Source organism: Triticum aestivum, chromosome 3B (assembly GCF_018294505.1).
Source record: "Triticum aestivum cultivar Chinese Spring chromosome 3B, IWGSC CS RefSeq v2.1, whole genome shotgun sequence".
In the NCBI taxonomy this organism is placed as follows: Eukaryota; Viridiplantae; Streptophyta; class Magnoliopsida; order Poales; family Poaceae; genus Triticum; species Triticum aestivum.
In genome coordinates, this window is record NC_057801.1 from 527,196,313 (window position 1) to 527,214,982 (window position 18,670).

Sequence of the window (18,670 nt, forward strand, 5' to 3'; positions counted from 1 at the left end):
TCATCATATATGTCCCTGATATATTATAGTTCATCACGAAGCTCTAGCAGCTTGGTGGTAATGACTTCGGAGAAACTATCACTATTTCATCTGGAAGATCAACTCCCACTTGATTCAAGTGATTGTTGTACTCAGACAATCTGAGCACAAGCTCAACGATTGAGCTTTTCTCCCTTAGTTTGCAGGCTAAGAAAATCGTCGGAGGTTTTATACCTCTTGACATGGGCACGAGCCTGAAATCCCAATTTCAGCCCTCGAAACATCTCATATGTTCCGCGACGTTTCGAAAACGTCTTTGGTGCCTCTACTTAAACCATTTAACTGAACTATCACGTAGTTATCAAAACGTGTATGTTCGATGTTCGAAACATCCACAAACGACGTTTGGGGTTTAGCACACTAAGCGGTGCATTAAGGACATAAGCTATCTACTGTCTGCATAATTGCTACTTTCAACTTTCAACTATATTTTCTCTAGGAACATATCTAAAACAGTAGAACTATAGCGTGAGCTACGACATAATTTGCAAAAAGGTCTTTTGACTATGTTCAGGATAATTAAGTTCATCTTATGAACTCCCACTCAGATAGACATCCCTCTAGTTATCTAAGTGATTACATGATCCGAGTCAACTAGCCCGTGTCCGATCATCACGTGAGACGGACTAGTTAACGTCGGTGAACATCTTCATGTTGATCGTATCTACTATACGACTCATGCTCGACCTTTCGGTCTCCGTGTTCCGAGGCCATGTCTGCACATGCTAGGCTCGTCAAGTTGACCCTAAGTGTTTTCGCTGTGTAAAACTGTCTTACACCCGTTGTATGTGAACGTAAGAATCCATCACACCCGATCATCACGTGGTGCTTAGAAGCGACGAACTGTAGCAACGGTGCACAGTTAAGGGAGAACACTTCTTGAAATTTTGTAAGGGATCATCTTATTTACTACCGTCGTCCTAAGTAAACAAGATGCATAAACATGATAAACATCACATGCAATCAAATAGAGTAGTGACATGATATGGCCAATATCATATAGCTCCTTTGATCTTCATCTTCGGGGCTCCATGATCATCTTGTCACCGGCATGACACCATGATCTCCATCATCGTGTCTTCATGAAGTTGTCACGCCAACGACTACTTCTACTTCTATGACTAACGCGTTTAGCAATAAAGTAAAGTAGTTTACATGGCGTTCTTCAATGACACGCAGGTCATACAAAAAATAAAGACAACTCCTATGGCTCCTGCCGGTTGTCATACTCATCGACATGCAAGTCGTGAATCCTATTACAAGAACATGATCAATCTCATACATCACATATCATTCATCACATTCTTCTGGCCATATCACATCACAAAGCATACCCTGCAAAAACAAGTTAGACGTCCTCTAATTGTTGTTTGCATGTTTTACGTGGCTGCTATGGGTTTCTAGCAAGAACGTTTCTTACCTACGCAAGACCACAACGTGATATGCCAATTGCTATTTACCCTTCATAAGGACCCTTTTCATCGAATCCGTTCCGACTAAAGTGGGAGAGACTGGCACCCGCTAGCCACCTTATGCACCAAGTGCATGTCAATCGGTGGAACCTGTCTCACGTAAGAGTACGTGTATGGTCGGTCCGGGCCGCTTCATCCCACAATACCGTCGAAACAAGATTGGACTAGTAACGGTAAGAATATTGAACAAAATCAACGCCCACAACTACTTTGTGTTCTACTCGTGCAAAGAATCTACGCAATAGACCTAGCTCATGATGCCACTGTTGGGGAACGTAGCAGAAATTCAAAATTTTCCTACGCGTCACCAAGATCTATCTATGGAGAAACCAGCTACGAGTAGAAGGAGAGTGCATCTACATACCCTTGTAGATCGCTAAGCGGAAGCGTTCAAGTGAACGGGGTTGATGGAGTCGTACTCGTCGTGATTCAAATCACCGATGATCAAGTGCCGAACGGACGGCACCTCCGCGTTCAACACACGTACAGCTCGACGATGTCTCCCACGCCTTGATCCAGCAAGGAGAGAGGGAGAGGTTGGGGAAGACTCCATCCAGCAGCAGCACAACGGCGTGGTGGTGATGGAGGAGCGTGGCAATCCTGCAGGGCTTCGCCAAGCACCTACGGGAGAGGAGGAGGTGTCACGGGAGGGAGGGAGGCGCCAAGGGCTCAGGTGTGGATGCCCTCCCTCCCCTTCACTATATATAGGGGCAGGGGAGAAGGGGGAGGCGCAGCCTTGCCCCCTACTCCAAGAAAGGGGTGCGGCTAAGGAGGGGGGAGGAGTCCATCCTCCCCAAGGCACCTCGGAGGTGCCTTCCCCCTTTAGGACTCTCCCCTTTTTCCCTTATCTTGGCGCATGGGCCTCTAGGGGATGGTGCCCTTGGCCCATGTAGGCCAAGGCGCACCCCCTACAGCCCATGTGGCCCCCCGGGGCAGGTGGCCCCACCCGGTGGGCCCCCGGGACCCTTCCGGTGGTCCCGGTACAATACCGATGACCCCGAAACTTGTCCCGATGGCCGAAACAGGACTTCCTATATATAAATCTTTACCTCCGAACCATTCCGGAACTCCTCGTGACGTCCAGGATCTCATCCGGGACTCCGAACAACATTCGGTAACCACATACAAGCTTCCTATATAACCCTAGCGTCATCGAACCTTAAGTGTGTAGACCCTACGGGTTCGGGAGACATGCAGACATGACCGAGACGTTCTCCGGTCAATAACCAACAGCGGGATCTGGATACCCATGTTGGCTCCCACATGTTCCACGATGATCTCATCGGATGAACCACGATGTCAAGGACTTAATCAATCCCGTATTCAATTCCCTTTGTCTAGCGGTATTTTACTTGCCCGAGATTCGATCGTCGGTATCCAATACCTTGTTCAATCTCGTTACCTGCAAGTCACTTTACTCGTTCCGTAACACATCATCCCGTGATCAACTCCTTGGTCACATTGCGCATATGATGATGTCCTACCGAGTGGGCCCAGAGATACCTCTCCGTTTACACGGAGTGACAAATCCCAGTCTCGATCCGCATAAAACAATAGATACTTTCGGAGATACCTGTAGTGCACCTTTATAGTCACCCAGTTACGTTGTGACGTTTGATACACCCAAAGCACTCCTACGGTATCCAGGAGTTACACGATCTCATGGTCAAAGGAAGAGATACTTGACATTGGCAAAGCTCTAGCAAACGAACTACACGATCTTTGTGCTATGCTTAGGATTGGGTCTTGTCCATCACATCATTCTCCTAATGATGTGATCCCGTTATCAACGACATCCAATGTCCATAGCCAGGAAACCATGACTGTCTGTTGATCACAACGAGCTAGTCAACTAGAGGCTCACTAGGGACTTATTGTGGTCTATGTATTCACACGTGTATTACGATTTCCGGATAATACAGTTATAGCATGAATAAAAGACAATCATCATGAACAAGGACATATAATAATAATACTTTTATTATTGCCTCTAGGGCATATTTCCAACACCACCTGCTCCCCCAAATCCCAGAGGCGTGTGGCTACAGTGCGAGAGGACCAAGCGGACACCCGCCTGCCGGCGCGGCACTGTAGCCATGCGGCTCATGACGCAACCCTTGTCAGCAAGGGCCATGCTCCCACGACCGACGGTCAGTACGGCCCACAGGCGGCGAGCCCTACCTGTCCGTGAGCAGCCAGAAGACGGCGCACCCCAGGGAAGACGACCTCGGGGGCGGGCCGACCTCCATCAGCCGGCCCTCCCTCTTCTCGGAGACCGCGCGTCATTAATCCGATGATACGGGGCATGGCTACAGTGAGCGCTCACCAGGCGGCGGGACTATAGCCATGCGTCTCCCGACAAGGCCTCCGTGAGGGCGAGGCTACAGCAAAAGGCAATCAACATGGCCCGTAGGGCGGGCCCTACCTGTCGGCCGGATTCTCGGCAGCCGGCGGGACCCACCAGGCGGCGGGCCCCAGCAGCCGACGGAGAACCCGGCGCCCCAAGACACTGACATCCGGGTCCTACACCCGGCCGAGTTACCATTGTACCCCTGGGGGTAGGCCTAGATAAACCCCCCAAGCTCACCCATGCAAAGGGTTCAACCTCCGCGCCATTTTACACACACATAGCTAGAGAAGCACTAGGGCTAGCCTTGCTCTTCTCCTTCCTCTAGCATACAACTCAAGGAGCAAGCTTATAGCTACATTCTGATCATAGTCATCATGCGAAGACGCCGCAGAGCAGGACCAGGGGTGTTATCTCCTTGGAGAGCCCCAACCTGGTAAGACTCGCATGCATTTGAGATCTCGCTCACTCCCGCTTCCAGGGCCCGACGACGTACTCCTGTCCCCATCCATGATAAGCCACCCCTGGCATCTGTCGCAAGAATACCCCGACAAATCAGCCAGACCTCATGCACGCCATAGAGCAATAGGATGGCTTGCCCCTGGTCTTCCACTTTGGTGAGGAAGACTCCGAGCCAGACGAGAAGGAACATAGGCAACATTGGCACGATTTTGACAGGGCCCTGGTTGAAGTCACCGTGGCGGCTGTCCCGGCACATGTGCCAGGTCCAATCCCTGCACCCACGCCCGGGCCAGCAGTGCCTATCCCCGTGGTATTGACGGGATGGGTGCCGCACGACGTCGCCCAGCTTGAAGCTGCGGGCGTCCATGAGGCCCCCGCCGCGCCGGTGCCTATGCCCGTGCACGTGCCTTTCCCCGTCGCGCCTGTACCAGTGCACGTGCCTTTCTTCGTCGCGCCGGTGCCAGTGCCTGCCTTAGCGGTATGGGACGCCGCCATCGACCGCTTTCTTGCAGCGCCCCGAGCCGACCCTCCCCCGCCCGTCGACCGGCTCCTAGAGGCGGAAGTCCAAAACATTCTGGACTTATTTGAAGCTTGGCCAATTGTTCGTGAGTACGGCAACGCCAGCGCAAGACGCCGCCACCGCAATTAATTAGTTAGTTAGTTTAAATATTGTAGTTATCAAATGAATGTAATGTCAAAGTGTGACTGAATGAAATCTATTATTTGATCAATTGAGTGTGTTCTGTTAGAGTGCTAGTAGTGAAGAAGGCGAGCAGTGGTGTGGCCACAGGACTGAGCGTGTAGGAAGCCGTGGCTATGGTTTTGTCGAACTTCCTAGGACGTGTTTATAAGCTGCATCCCCCTCACTACGAGTCAGCCTGACTTCATGGATATAATTTTGACCGATTTGGTTGCTTGTGAGCACTATTAGGCATGGAAAACATGAATTCAAAGCAGTGTTGGGCCTGACGGAGAAGAATGCTTGAATCGACCATTTCTAGTGAGTCAGCCTTGAGGGAGCCAAAGCGGGTGCACCTTGTGACTATGCCATGCATGCTGGTGCAGAACGGAAAGTAGGTTTGCATATTGTGTTCTACTCACCTCCCTTAATCCTTTTCATGTAACATCTTCTAATCTACACAATGATGCTTTGATTCGAGATAAGCTTAGACAAAAAGGATGCACATGGACACCGTGATTCCATTCAGGCGATCGGTTCTTAGTTTCATTGACTGTAAATCTTCAATTTCATGTTCAAGTTTAGAGAATTTTATAATAATTTTGTCAAGTTCGTCGCACACGATTGACTATTTGAATTTTCTTCGAGGAGTAGCTTCATCTCGTTGTTTAACACAACTTTTGCGTTGTAAGTTTTCTGTTTTGACACTTGTAATCGAATAGATCTGTATCTTCCTGTTGGAGTGTACTAACATGCATGCATGTTAGTTTAGACGAATTTCAGTAAATTCATCGCACATCGTCGATCGTTTGAAATTTTCGTTAACCATTAACCTCATCCCTTTGTTCCACACAACTATCATGTTGTAAGTTTTTTATTTCGACACTCATAAACAAAGTTCTTCAGGTGTGGTGAGGTGAGGTAAGATCACCACAGGACAAGAGGTGAAATTAATCATCTGTGCGGACGTAACTACACAACCAGATGTTACATCTAGAGAGCATAGACATGCAACCAAACAGTTCCGCGTCTGTTTCTACTCAACCAGGTGGAGAAAGATGTAGACAACCAAACTCAGTGTGAAACATAGCTCAGAGTCTCTATTTACTCAATGATCCTCCCTCTAGTCCTTTTTACTCTGCGTACAAGATTTGTTTTTTTCGAAAAAAACTTCTGACCTATCAATTAACTGTCAAGGTAGTATAAAGAACACCAGAAGTAAAAAATACATCTAGACCCGTAGACCACCTAGAGAAGACTACAAGCACTGGAGCGAGCCAAAGGCACGCCGCCATCATCGCCACTCCCTCGTCGGAAACGGGCAAATCTTGTTGTAGTAGACAGTCGAAAAGTCGTTGTGCTAAGGCCCCAAAGAGCCAGCGCACCAGAACATCAACCACCGCCGATAAAGAGACCAACTTGTAGGCACACGAACAAAGGAGACCGGATCCACGTGAAACCACCGAAGATAAACGCCGATCAAATCCCATGAGATCCGCCAAAGAAAAATCTCCACATGCCCTCTGATGACGCTAGATGCACCACCGGAACGGGGGCTAGGCTGGGAAAACCTTAACAAAACTAAAAAAAGCACCTAAAAATGGAGCCCTCCCACCGGCAAGGGCCGAGATCCGCCATGGTCCTAAGACCACAGGAGACAAGGTAGATCGATGGCGGCGCCGGCAGGAGGCACAAGAAACCCTAAGCGGCTGGGTGCCCTTGGGTACGGACGTCTTGCACAAAATATCAACATCTATGATACAAGAGTTATACAATCTAAAAATTAAATTCACAATGCATCTAATAATATTGATCTCTTTTCTATTTTTTTTATTTTTTAAGAAGTTAGTCAAACTTTACAAAGTTTGATTTCAAAAAATATTATATATGAAGTAAAAAGGACTGGAGGGGGCACTATATACGACAAAGGCTATATCTATACGTTCTGCCTAGCTGAAGCTTTTCCTTTCCCCCATCTTAAACTGGGTTGACACTTTTTTTGTTTTTTCATGGTTTTCTTAGTTTTACTCATGGGTTTCTTTGGTTTTTCTGGATTTGTTTGCTTTTTATTTGTTTTCCTTGTTTAGTTATTCGGTTTTCATCGGGCTTTTGTTTTCCTTTGCTTTTCTGTCTTTCTCGATTTTCAATGGTTTTTTTGCTTTTCTTTGCTTCTTTTTTTGTGGTTTCCATCGTTTTTCTTTTTTTCCTTTTTCTTCTTTATTGGTTTTCTCGTTTATTGGTTTTCTCGGTTCCATTCTTTTGCATTTTTTTCCTTTTTTTACTTTCATTTGTACTTGCAAATAGTATAAATAAATATATTACAAAAAACCTTTACATAAAATATTTCTATAAATTTTAACCAAGCATTTGAAAAATGGTAAATGTGTATAGAGAAAATGTTTCTCATGTATATAAAAATATACAATGTGTGTGAATTTATGTATTTGAAAAATATTAATCAAGCATTTGAGAAATATTAAACAAGTATTTGAAAAATGTTAATCAAGCATTTGAAAAATATTAAATGTGTATAGAGAAAATGTTGACCATGTATTCGAGAAATGTTAATCTCATATTCAAAAAATGTTAATCAAACATTTGAATAATGTTAAATGTGCACAGAAAACATTTTGATCATGTATTAACAAAATGTTAATCTTGTATTTGAAAAATGCTAATAAAGCATTTGAAAAAAATTTAAATGTGTCTAGAAAAAATGTTGGCCATGTATCAAAAAATGTTAATCTTGTATTTAAAATATTAATGAATAGTTTTTTAAAAATTGTTAAATGTATATAGAAAAAATGTTGACCATGCATTCAAAAAATTACAATCTGGTATTTGAAAATTATTAATGAAGCATTTTAAAATTATTAAATGTGTATAGAAAAATGTTGACCATGCAGGGGCGGAACTTCGCCTGGGCCACCCCCCCCCCCCCCCCAGCCCAGCACAAAAACTGCAAATACCTCTTAGCATTTGGCCCATTGTTAATCGAAAAACCAGCCCATAGCATGTTATCCTGCCCCTCTATCCCATTGCCCCGCCAAGATATGGGCCCAAGCTCCGCCACTGTGACCATTTATTCTATAAATGTTAATCTTATATTTAAAAAATATTAAACTCTACTAGGAAATGTATTAGATATAACGAAATGTGTATAGAGAAACAGTGAAAGCATGAGAGAAAACAAAAGAAAACCGATGGAAAATGAGAAAAGAAACAAACAAAATCGAAGAAAAATGAAATAGAACAAAAAAGGCAATGAAAAAAAGCCAGTGAAAACGAGAAAGAAACAACGAAATCCCAAAAAACAAAGAAAATGGAAATATAAAAAACCCAGTAAAACCATAAAAAGAAACAAAGAAAAACTGGTGAAAAAAAGGAAAAAAACAATGAAAAACCAGCTCTTTCCCTTCAACTTGGTCACGCGCTACTTACTCCCTCTGGTCCTTTTTACTTTGCATATAAGAATGGTCTGAAGTCAAACTTCATAAAGTTTGACCATATTTATATAAAAAATATTAACATCTACTGTTGGGGATATGACTATTTGTGTAAGCCGCCCAGGAGGGGCCGGGTTACGCAAAGAGTACTCATCAGAGGAAGCCCAAGACCAAGCATGAAGATGGCGGTTCAATAAAGAGCTTAAGGCCCACGGGCGGCTTAAGCCCATTGTAGTAAACCGCCATGATGGCAAGACTTGTAACGTAAGGTAGATTTAACTGGTCACCGAGCCGGACTCTGTTTATAAGCCGACCGGGACTCTGTAAGCCGCAGGGATCAACCCGTGTATATAAGGGGACGACCTGCGGGCGACTTAGGGCAAGAAACAACTCATCGAGAGCCGGGCATAGCGTATCTCGCTCCCTGGTCATCGAAACATCAATACCAACCCAACTAGACGTAGGCCTTACCTTCACCGTAAGGGGCCGAACTAGTATAAACTCTCTTGTGTCCCTTGTCCCGATTAAACCCCTTCAAACTTCCTAGTTGCGATGGCTCCACAACTAAGTCCTTTCACGAGGACATCTGACGTGACTATTCCACGACAGTTGGCGCCCACCATGGGGCCAGCGCACGGTGGATTTGAGTTCTTGAAGGGCAACTTCGAAGGGCTCAAGGGGTACGTAGTGGGCCGGATGACCAAGAGTCATCGCGGCAAGATCTACATCGACGACGAACGCTGGGGTCCCGACGCCGGCTCAATTGAGTACGGCTACCGGGTCCCCTTCGGCGGAATCCGCGTTTTCATCGGCCGGATCGGTGAGCCGGGTCCTGAGCCGGACAACTGCACCGACCTCGTCGAGACGGCTCAGCGTGCGAGGAAGACCCGGACTCAGCCAGTCATGAGGCGTGCCTTCGTGGGCTGCGTCCACGGAGAGGAACTTTCTGGATCTGAAGATGGGGGTGAGACGGCCGCCCTCTCAGACGGTGACTCGTCCGCCGGCTCAACAGATTCATTGTATCAGGTACAAGACGGCGCGCTCGGGGGCTGTTCCGATGGCATCAGTATTCCGGACCCCGATGAGCCGCTAAGATGGGCCGGAATCTTCATGGCTGGGACTCAGCCTGGTTCAAACTCTACGGCAGCCGCAGCGATCACGTCCGGATCAGGAGCAGCCGGGGCAGGCGGCCCCGTGCGCCCACCGGCTCAGGTGCTGATGGATCTCATGGACAAGCTTACGGCCCTGTTAACCGCTACGGTTATTCCTGCCGACAAGGATGAGCACGACGCAGCAGTAGCTCAGGTGCGTGAGGAGATAGCTCAGGCCAAGGAGGCCTTGGCGGCTGAGGATACTAGATTAGCTGCAGAATGGGCGGCTCTCGACGCCCGGGTACAGCGCTTGCAGTCAGAAGCTTACCAGCTCACGATGATCTTAAACGCATCCAATGAGGTAATGAGGAGGAGACATCAAAAAACGCAGTCCCGTTTACCTCCGAATTACGATCCCCGGGTTCTCTTTGCTACACCCGGAGCCGGTCCTAGTAACCCGCCAGATGCCGATCAGCTTATGACAGCCGGAACAGGAGGACCGGCTCAGCCTAGGGATATGGTGCCGCCTCACGTGAGCATGCCACCACCGCGTTATGTGCCGATTCCACCGGGTCACTTTTCCAACCCCATGGAGAACTTGATCGCAGCTTCAGCGCGTTTAGCGGCTCTTCCTATTGAAGGAGATGACCCGACGGCGGTGGAGACCCGAGGGGTCAGGGAGCTCCTCCAGACAGCCCTGGCTCAGCAGGAGACCTATTCTTACAGTCAGGACAGGATTCATTCCACTCCCCCACCCTGGGTAGCACCACCTCGCCAGAACCGGAGCCCGAGTTACAGCAGACGCATGGAGTCGGAAGCTTTGTCAAGCAATGCACAACGACGTAACCAGCCCGGAGGCCATAATCTGGCACAGGACCAAGTACGTCAGGAGAATGATCACCCGGAGTATCCAATGACGTCTGTTGAGGCGGGAGTAGCCACTAGAACCGGCAGAGTCCCTTGCCTGGTGTCGGCTCTGCGCGATGTACGTCTGCCCAAGGACTTTAAGGGACCTCGAAAGGTACCAAATTACACGGCCGATTTACAGCCCGGAGCGTGGATTGAGAGTTATGAGATGGCCATGGAGCTGCTAGAGGTCAGTGACGCGGCAATGGCTAAGTATTTCACCATGATGTTGGATGGAACGGCCCGGTCTTGGCTAAAAGGCTTACCACCCAATTCCATTAGTTCATGGGGCGAGTTAAAGGCCCAGTTCATCCAGAACTTCAAGGACACCTGTAGGCAATCCATGTCGATTGTGGACTTGACGGACTGCAAGCAAGAGGAAGGCGAATCCACCACCCATTGGGTACGCCGGGTCAAGGAGATAATTCATTCCTCCGATAAGATGGATGCCGGCTCTGCGGTCCTTATGCTGGAGAAAAATTGCCGTTTTGAGCCGCTGAGGATGAAACTGGGGCGCCTTAAACGTGACCTCACGGATATGGGTACGCTGATGGCGGCTTTAGTCAAATATGCCGATTCTGATAGTACCAAGGATCCCGCGTCTGACGATGAGAAGACAGGGAAGGGAAAAAGGAACGGTAATGGAAAGGGTCAGCAGCATAACCCGGGGACTCAAGGCGGCAATAAGCGTAAGGCGGACGGTAATCCGGAGTTTGTGGCCAATGCCAATGTACGAGGTAACAATCCGAGACGTAAGGGTAAACCGCCACGACCCGGCGGGTCAGGCCCATCGCTGGAGCAACTACTCAATGAGCCTTGCCCGAGACACGGCACCCGGGAGCGGCCGACCACATATCTATGGAAGGATTGCGCGATCATGAAGGTGTTTAAAAACTCCAACAATTTCGACGGCGGTCAAGGATCTGGTGGCGGCTCAGGGGCCAGCGGCTTTCATGACCCGGGCGGCGGTTCAAATTCCGGTTTTCAGGGGCATCCAGGTGGCAACAGTCAGCAGCAGTCTGGTCAAGGTGGACATCAGCAGCAACAGTCGGGTTATCAGAGCCATCCGAAGCAGTTGAGTGGTGGACAGTATCACGTGTTTACCACTAGCTTGTGCAAACGTGACCAGAAGGTCCATAAGAGGGCTGTGAATTCCGTTGAGCCGGCAATCCCTCGTTATTTAAGGTGGTCAGAGCAGCCCATCATATGGAGCAGGGAGGATCATCCTCCGTGGGTCGATAACCCGGGTCAGTTGGCTTTGGTAGTGGCGCCTTAGGTTGGTGGGTATAAATTCACCAAGGTGCTCATGGATGGGGATAGTAGTATCAACATCCTTTACTACGAGACCTTTCAGCGCATGGGTTTGACTGATAAAAATCTGAGAACATCCTACACGGTTTTCCATGGAGTTGTCCCTGGTAAGTCGGCTTATCCAGTTGGTAGGATTGAGCTGGAGGTGGCTTTTGGAGACGAACATGACTCCCGAGCTGAGAAGTTGATGTTTGAAGTGGTTAAGATCAGAAGCCCATACCATGCTCTGTTTGGACGGCCGACTTATGCTAAGTTTATGGCCCGGCCATGTTACGTTTATTTACAGCCCAAGATGCCGGGTTACAAGGGCACCATCACTATACATGGCAGTCGTAAGGTAGCATTGGAGTGTGAAGAAGGTGACGCGGCTTATGCTGAGTCAGCCTGCGCAGCAGAGGAGCTCAAATTTTATCAAGATAATGTTGACCCGGTGGATATGACATCCCTGAAGAAGCCAACTACAGAGCATGACCCGGCGTTGAAGTTTAAGTCGGCAGCTGAGACAAAGCTTGTTGACTTTACCCCGGGTGATTCTTCTAAACAGTTCAGCATCAGCAGCAACTTGGATCCCAAATAGGAAAGCACGCTCATCGAGTTCATCCATGAAAACCGGGACATCTTTGCATGGAAACCTTCTGACATGCTGGGTGTACCGAGGGAACTCGCTGGGCACACTCTCAGTATTGATCCAAAGTATAAGCCGGTCAGGCAGTTTCTTCGCCGTTTTAATGAAGAACGACGGAAAGCTATTGGAAAAGAAGTCGCCCGGCTCTTAGCGGCCGGGTTTATCATTGAAGTTTTTCACCCGGAGTGGTTGGCTAACCCGGTGCTCGTCCTCAAGAAGAATGGCACCTGGCGGATGTGTGTGGACTACACGGACTTAAACAAGGCTTGTCCAGCTGACCCTTTCGCTCTTCCCCGTATTGATCAAATCATTGATGCTACGGCGGGTTGTGAGCGTTTGAGCTTTTTGGATGCTTACTCCGGTTATCATCAGATTAAGATGGCAGTTAAGGACCAGGAGAAGACGGCTTTCATCACTCCGTTTGGAGCCTTCTGCTGTGTATCTATGCCATTTGGGCTCAAGAGTGCCCAGGCGACTTATCAGCGGTGTGTGCAGAACTGTTTGCACGACCAAATTGGGCGTAATGTCCATGCTTATGTGGATGACATTGTGGTGAAGTCCAGAGAAAAGGAAACCTTGATATCCAACTTAAAGGAGACCTTTGATAATCTCCGGGTCTACAAGATGATGCTTAACCCGGCCAAATGCGTGTTTGGTGTTCCTGCAGGCAAGCTTTTGGGCTTTCTGGTGTCCAACAGAGGCATCGAAGCTAACCCGGAGAAGATCAAGGCGATTACCTCTCTGGCTAAACCGGCATGCATCAATGATGTTCAGCGACTGGCGGGTCGCGTCACCGCCTTAAGTCGGTTCATAAGTCGGCTCGGTGAGAAAGCCCTCCCATTATATCAGATGATGAAGAAAACTGATACTTCTGTTTGGAGTGAGGCCGCTGATGCTACTTTTGAAGACTTAAAGAGACAACTGTCTGAGCCACCGGTTCTCGCGGCTTCGATTGACAAAGAGCCTTTACTATTATATGTGGCTGCCAGTTCACGAGCCGTCAGCGTTGCCATCGTGGTGGAGCGTAAGGAAGCCGGTAAGGAACATCCGGTTCAACAGCCAGTTTACTACATCAGTGAAGTGCTCACTGAATCCAAGCAAAGGTACCCGCATTGGCAAAAGCTTGTTTATGGGGTGTTCATGGCAAACCGGAAGTTGAAGCAGTATTTTCAAAGCCATCCTATAACTGTGGTAAGTTCTGCCCCTTTGGGAGACATAATTCAAAACAGAGAGGCCACAGGACGAGTCGCCAAGTGGGCTATCGAGCTTGGGCCTCATGGCTTGAAATACATGCCTTGGACAGCTATTAAGTCTCAGGCCTTGGTGGACTTCATCAATGATTGGACAGAGCTGCAGGCACCTGAGGAGAAGCCGGATAACACATACTGGACTATTCATTTTGACGGGTCCAGGCAGCTAGAAGGCTCGGGGGCTGGAGTGGTGTTAACTTCCCCTTGAGGTGACAAATTTTGTTATGTGCTCCGGCTTATGTTTCCATGTACTAACAATGCAGCTGAATATGAGGCATTACTTCATGGTCTCCAGATGGCTAAGGAGATGAACTTAAGCCGGGTAGGATGCTTGGGCGATTCAGATTTGGTGGCTCAACAAGTGTCAGGCAAGTGGGATTCCAAAGACCCCCTCATGGCGGCTTATCGTCGTGAAGTAGATGCTGTGACTGGTCACTTCACGGGTTATCAAGTGGAGCACATTGATCGAAGGAAGAACGAGGCGGCTGATGCTTTAAGCCGGTTGGGATCCCAACGTAAGCCCGTGCCGCCCAACACCTTTCTTGATGTGTTACATAACCCTTCTGTCAAGGTACCTACCGAGGAAGACTTAGCAGTGCCAGACCCGGAGGCACAGCTGGTGGCGGCTCTTCATGTTATCCCAGATTGGACGGTGCCTTATCTGGCTTATATGACCCGGGGTGAATTACCGGAGGATGAGACATTGGTGAGACAAATCGTTAGGCGCTCCAAATCCATGACGATTGTTAACGGCGAATTACATCACCTCAGCGTCACCGGCGCGTTTCAACGTTGTGTGTCACCTGCGGAAGGCCAAGAAATACTCCGTGAGATTCATGAAGGAGATTGTGGCCATCATGCTGGGTCAAAATCCCTCGTGGCCAAGGCTTTTCGTCATGGTTTCTGTTGGTTGACGGCTCACGCTGACGCGGAAGATCTGGTCAGTAAATGTGATGGGTGTCAAAAGTTCTCACGACGAGCTCATGTGCCGGCTCAAGAGTTGCGGATGATCCCAATTACTTGGCCGTTTGCAGTCTGGGGGCTTGACATGGTTGGACCTTTCAAAAGGTCTAAGGACAAAAAGACACATCTACTAGTGGCAGTGGATAAGTTTACCAAGTGGGTTGAGGCAGAGCCGGTCAGTAAATGTGATGCAGCCACGGCAGTTCAGTTCATAAAAAAGGTGATCTTTCATTTTGGTTTTCCACATAGCATCATAACTGATAATGGCACTAATCTCTCTAAGGGTGCCATGGAAGAGTTCTGTCAAAGAGAACATATCCGGCTTGATGTTTCGGCTGTTGCTCATCCTCAATCCAACGGTCAAGCCGAGAGAGCTAATCAAGAGATCCTGAAAGGTATCAAGCCCCGGCTCTTGGTCCCTTTACAGCGGACTCCGGGTTGTTGGGTGGAGGAGTTACCCTCCGTGTTATGGAGCATCAACACTACGCCTAACAGATCTACGGGATACATACCTTTCTTCATGGTTTATGGAGCAGAGGCGGTCCTGCCAAGTGACATCCGACACGACTCACCCCGTGTGGCGGCTTACGTTGAGGCGGATAACGAAAAGGCTCGTCAAGATGCACTTGATTTGTTGGACGAGGAGCGAGACTTGGCAATAGCCCGCTCGGCGATTTACCAGCAAGACCTGCGCTGCTATCACAGCCGCCGGGTTAGAAGCAGAACCTTTCAGGAAGGCAACTTGGTGCTCCGGTTCATCCAGGATCAGTCTGATATGCACAAGCTATCCCCGCCTTGGGAAGGACCCTTTGTGGTCAGCAAGAATCTGCACAACGGGTCATATTATCTCATTGATATTCGAGAGCGTAAGGACTCCTTTAAATCGGAGGAGGAGACTCGCCGGCCGTGGAATATAGCTCATCTCCGGCCTTACTATACTTAAGTTACTTCTTAAGATACTTTCTATAATGTACATATTATATAAAGCAATAAAGCAGGACCTCTTTCCTTTTTTCCCATAAAGAATGTTTCATGTTTTCTTTATCAGGTGATGGACACTGCCAACAGGGGGCGGATCATATCTGAATCTGGCTTTCCCTTTGGTCCAGCTTATGATCATATCTGAATCTAGCCTTGGTCACTTGGGGGCTTCCTGTTCAAACATAGGTCGTATTCGAACCAAAGAGAACATAGTTGTCGATACCCACTTGATCGGCATATTGCCAAACCCACTTGGGGGCTTCCTGATCAAATTTGAATCATAGCTTAACCCCTTTGGGTCTGACGTGGATCGTATTCGAATCAGCGTCACTAAACAACTCTAATGTTCACTTGGGGGCTTCCTGTTCAAACATAGGTCGTATTCGAACCAAAGAGAACATAGCTGTCGATACCCACTTGATCGGCATCGCCAAAGCCACTGGGTGCTATATGATCGTATCCGAATCTTAGCTTAACCCCTTTGGAACGGTTTTCTGATCGTATTCGAATCAGGAGCCTGTGAACATTTGCAAGTATGACTATTTTCACTATCATTGAAACCTTCTTGAGGAGATGGTTTTTTGATCTTTCCGGTTTTATATTAGTTACTTCAGGTTCTAACAAGTGTCAGGTAAAAACTTATATGAGCCGGAGAGGTTATCAAAAAGGGTCGCAGGTATGTTGTTATGATTATGTTTTAACTAATCATGAACCGGCTTATACACATGATTTTTTGATCATGTCCGAGTTATCAATATTCTATAACCTGCTGGTGCAGTAAATTGTCCAGGAAGCCTTGCCTGTTTTACGTGTAGGTTAAAACGGAGCAAGGTGAAATATCAAGGAAACACTTGATTAACATAAGCAAGATGAATTTAGTACTGGCAGCTTAACAAAAGCAATAAGTACCATAAGGCATGACAGGCATTAAGGAGTTTTTTCTATCCTATTACAAGACTCCCTGAGTCTGAATAAGTGAAGCATTGTTCTTTAACAAGTTATAACCCGGCTGGTGACTCATTCCTCCGGCTGGCTTGATGACTCTGGGTTATCCTTCCCCGCCTCTCCTTCGGTTGTTATGTCCTGGAAGGTGGACGAGGCCCAGTCAATGCCGCTCAAAGATTCAAATTTAGCTTCATCATCTATTAAACTAGCCGGGTCCACTTAAGGGGCAAAGGTATGCTTACGCGTTGGAGGGAGCAGGCTGACTTGGTCATATGGGACATTTGGGATTCTCCGATTCTCGCTATCATAACCCGGCGAATACTTGGTGAGATCAGTATCCTCCCCAATGAGAGTCGCCAGAGGGCGTACGACTTTGACACAGGCAGTGAAGTCCTGTTCGCCAAAAGCAGTGCCATCCTCCTTAAGACTTGGGTATCCAAGAGAGAGGTCAGCAAGGTCAAGCTCTGGCACCCATGCTTTTGCCCGACTCAACGCAGCCACGGTTCCGGCTCTTGCGGATGCCCGCCTTAAGTCTTGAATGCGTTGAGGTAGCACCGACAGATGTCTCAACACGTCTTGCAGGAGCCGGGGAGAGGTATTTGATAAAGCCACAGCGGTCAACGCACGCTGTGACCCGGAGTACAGCTGCTCTGCCAAGGTGTACACTGCCTTCAGCTTGACAAGCATATTTTCCTTCAGATTGGTACTCCTGGGGCCTGCATATTCACAGGTATAACAGTAAGCCGGAGGCAACTATCACGATAACTCTTGAAGGATTACAATATTTATGAGCGGCTTACCAAAGATAGCTGAGACCATTTGGGATATGTGCCGCTTTAAGTCGGACAACTCTTTTGTTGCCTCGGCAAGAGATACCTCCGCTGTTTCAACCCGGGTCACCAGTGAAGCCCTCTCATCAACCCAAGCCTTCTTTTTCGATTCAAAATTTTTCTTCAGCTTCTCTTGTTCAAGACACTGAATTCAAACTTGGAATTGGCTTTTTGAGCTTCGAGCTCTTGGGTTTTCAACTGGTTCTTCAAATCGGCAATCTCCGCCTCAAATTGACTTACGGTGGCCTGCATTGACATCAGGTTATGGTAAGATTCTTGGTAAGATAACATTTAAGTCCCAAGTATTTTACAAGTAAAGATACTTGGCACTTGGGGGCTAATGTATGTTTAAAGAATCTTTAGTCTATTTTACCAAGTCACACATATTAAGTCTCAAGCACTTTACAAGTAAAGGTACTTGACACTTGGGGGCTAATGTAACCCAAATTTAAAGTTTCATGTTATCTCCGGGTTAAACATATTCAATTTAAACCGGACAAAACTAATAGCTAGCAAATTATTAAGTCTACAGCATATTCATTCATAAGCAATAGACTTGGGGGCTGGTACAGTAAGTAAGATTCAGAGTGAAAGCTTAAATTTTACCTCAGATTTATGCTGTATTTGCTTCACCATGTTAATTTCCAGGTCACGACTACTATGTACTTGGTTCAGATAGCCCGAGACTATGTCACCAATACTTAGGTGAGAGTAATTAGTGATGTCTTGTTTGGACTTCTGGCGTTGGGCAAACTCTTCCTTGGCGGTGCATTGAGCAAGGGCAGTAGGCCGGCCCGGCTCAACATACTGGCTCTTCACTATTTCAACTTCCGGGTCAGCCGTCTTGGCCGGGCTAGGGATTTCCGGGTCATCCGAGTTGTGAATCACGTCCTCTGCAGGCGGGTCAGAAGTTGGCTCTGGAATGTCAGAAGCCGGTTCAGGCGGTGGCTGATGAGTGGAGCTGTCTGGAACGGATGAGTCAAGCACCGGTTCAGTAACCACCGGGTCTTGGGATGGCTTATTCTTCTTTGCCCTCTTGCTGGGCTTTACTTGCAAGCTGTCAAACAAAGTGGAAAGATAAGTATCAAAGTATAAGTATGGATAACCTCAAAGTAGGAAAGGTTATATTACCCGGGAGCCGTTTTGAAAGCCGGCATGTTCGATTGCATCGACTCATCAGAAGAAGGGGAGGTATCCTGATAGTCGGAGTCAGATGAATTGAGAGGTTGGCGAATCAAACCCATCAAGGGTAAAAAAAACGTAAGTCGGAGATAACCTCGGTCTGACGCTTCCTGGTTACATCGGGTAAGCCGGAGGAAAGCT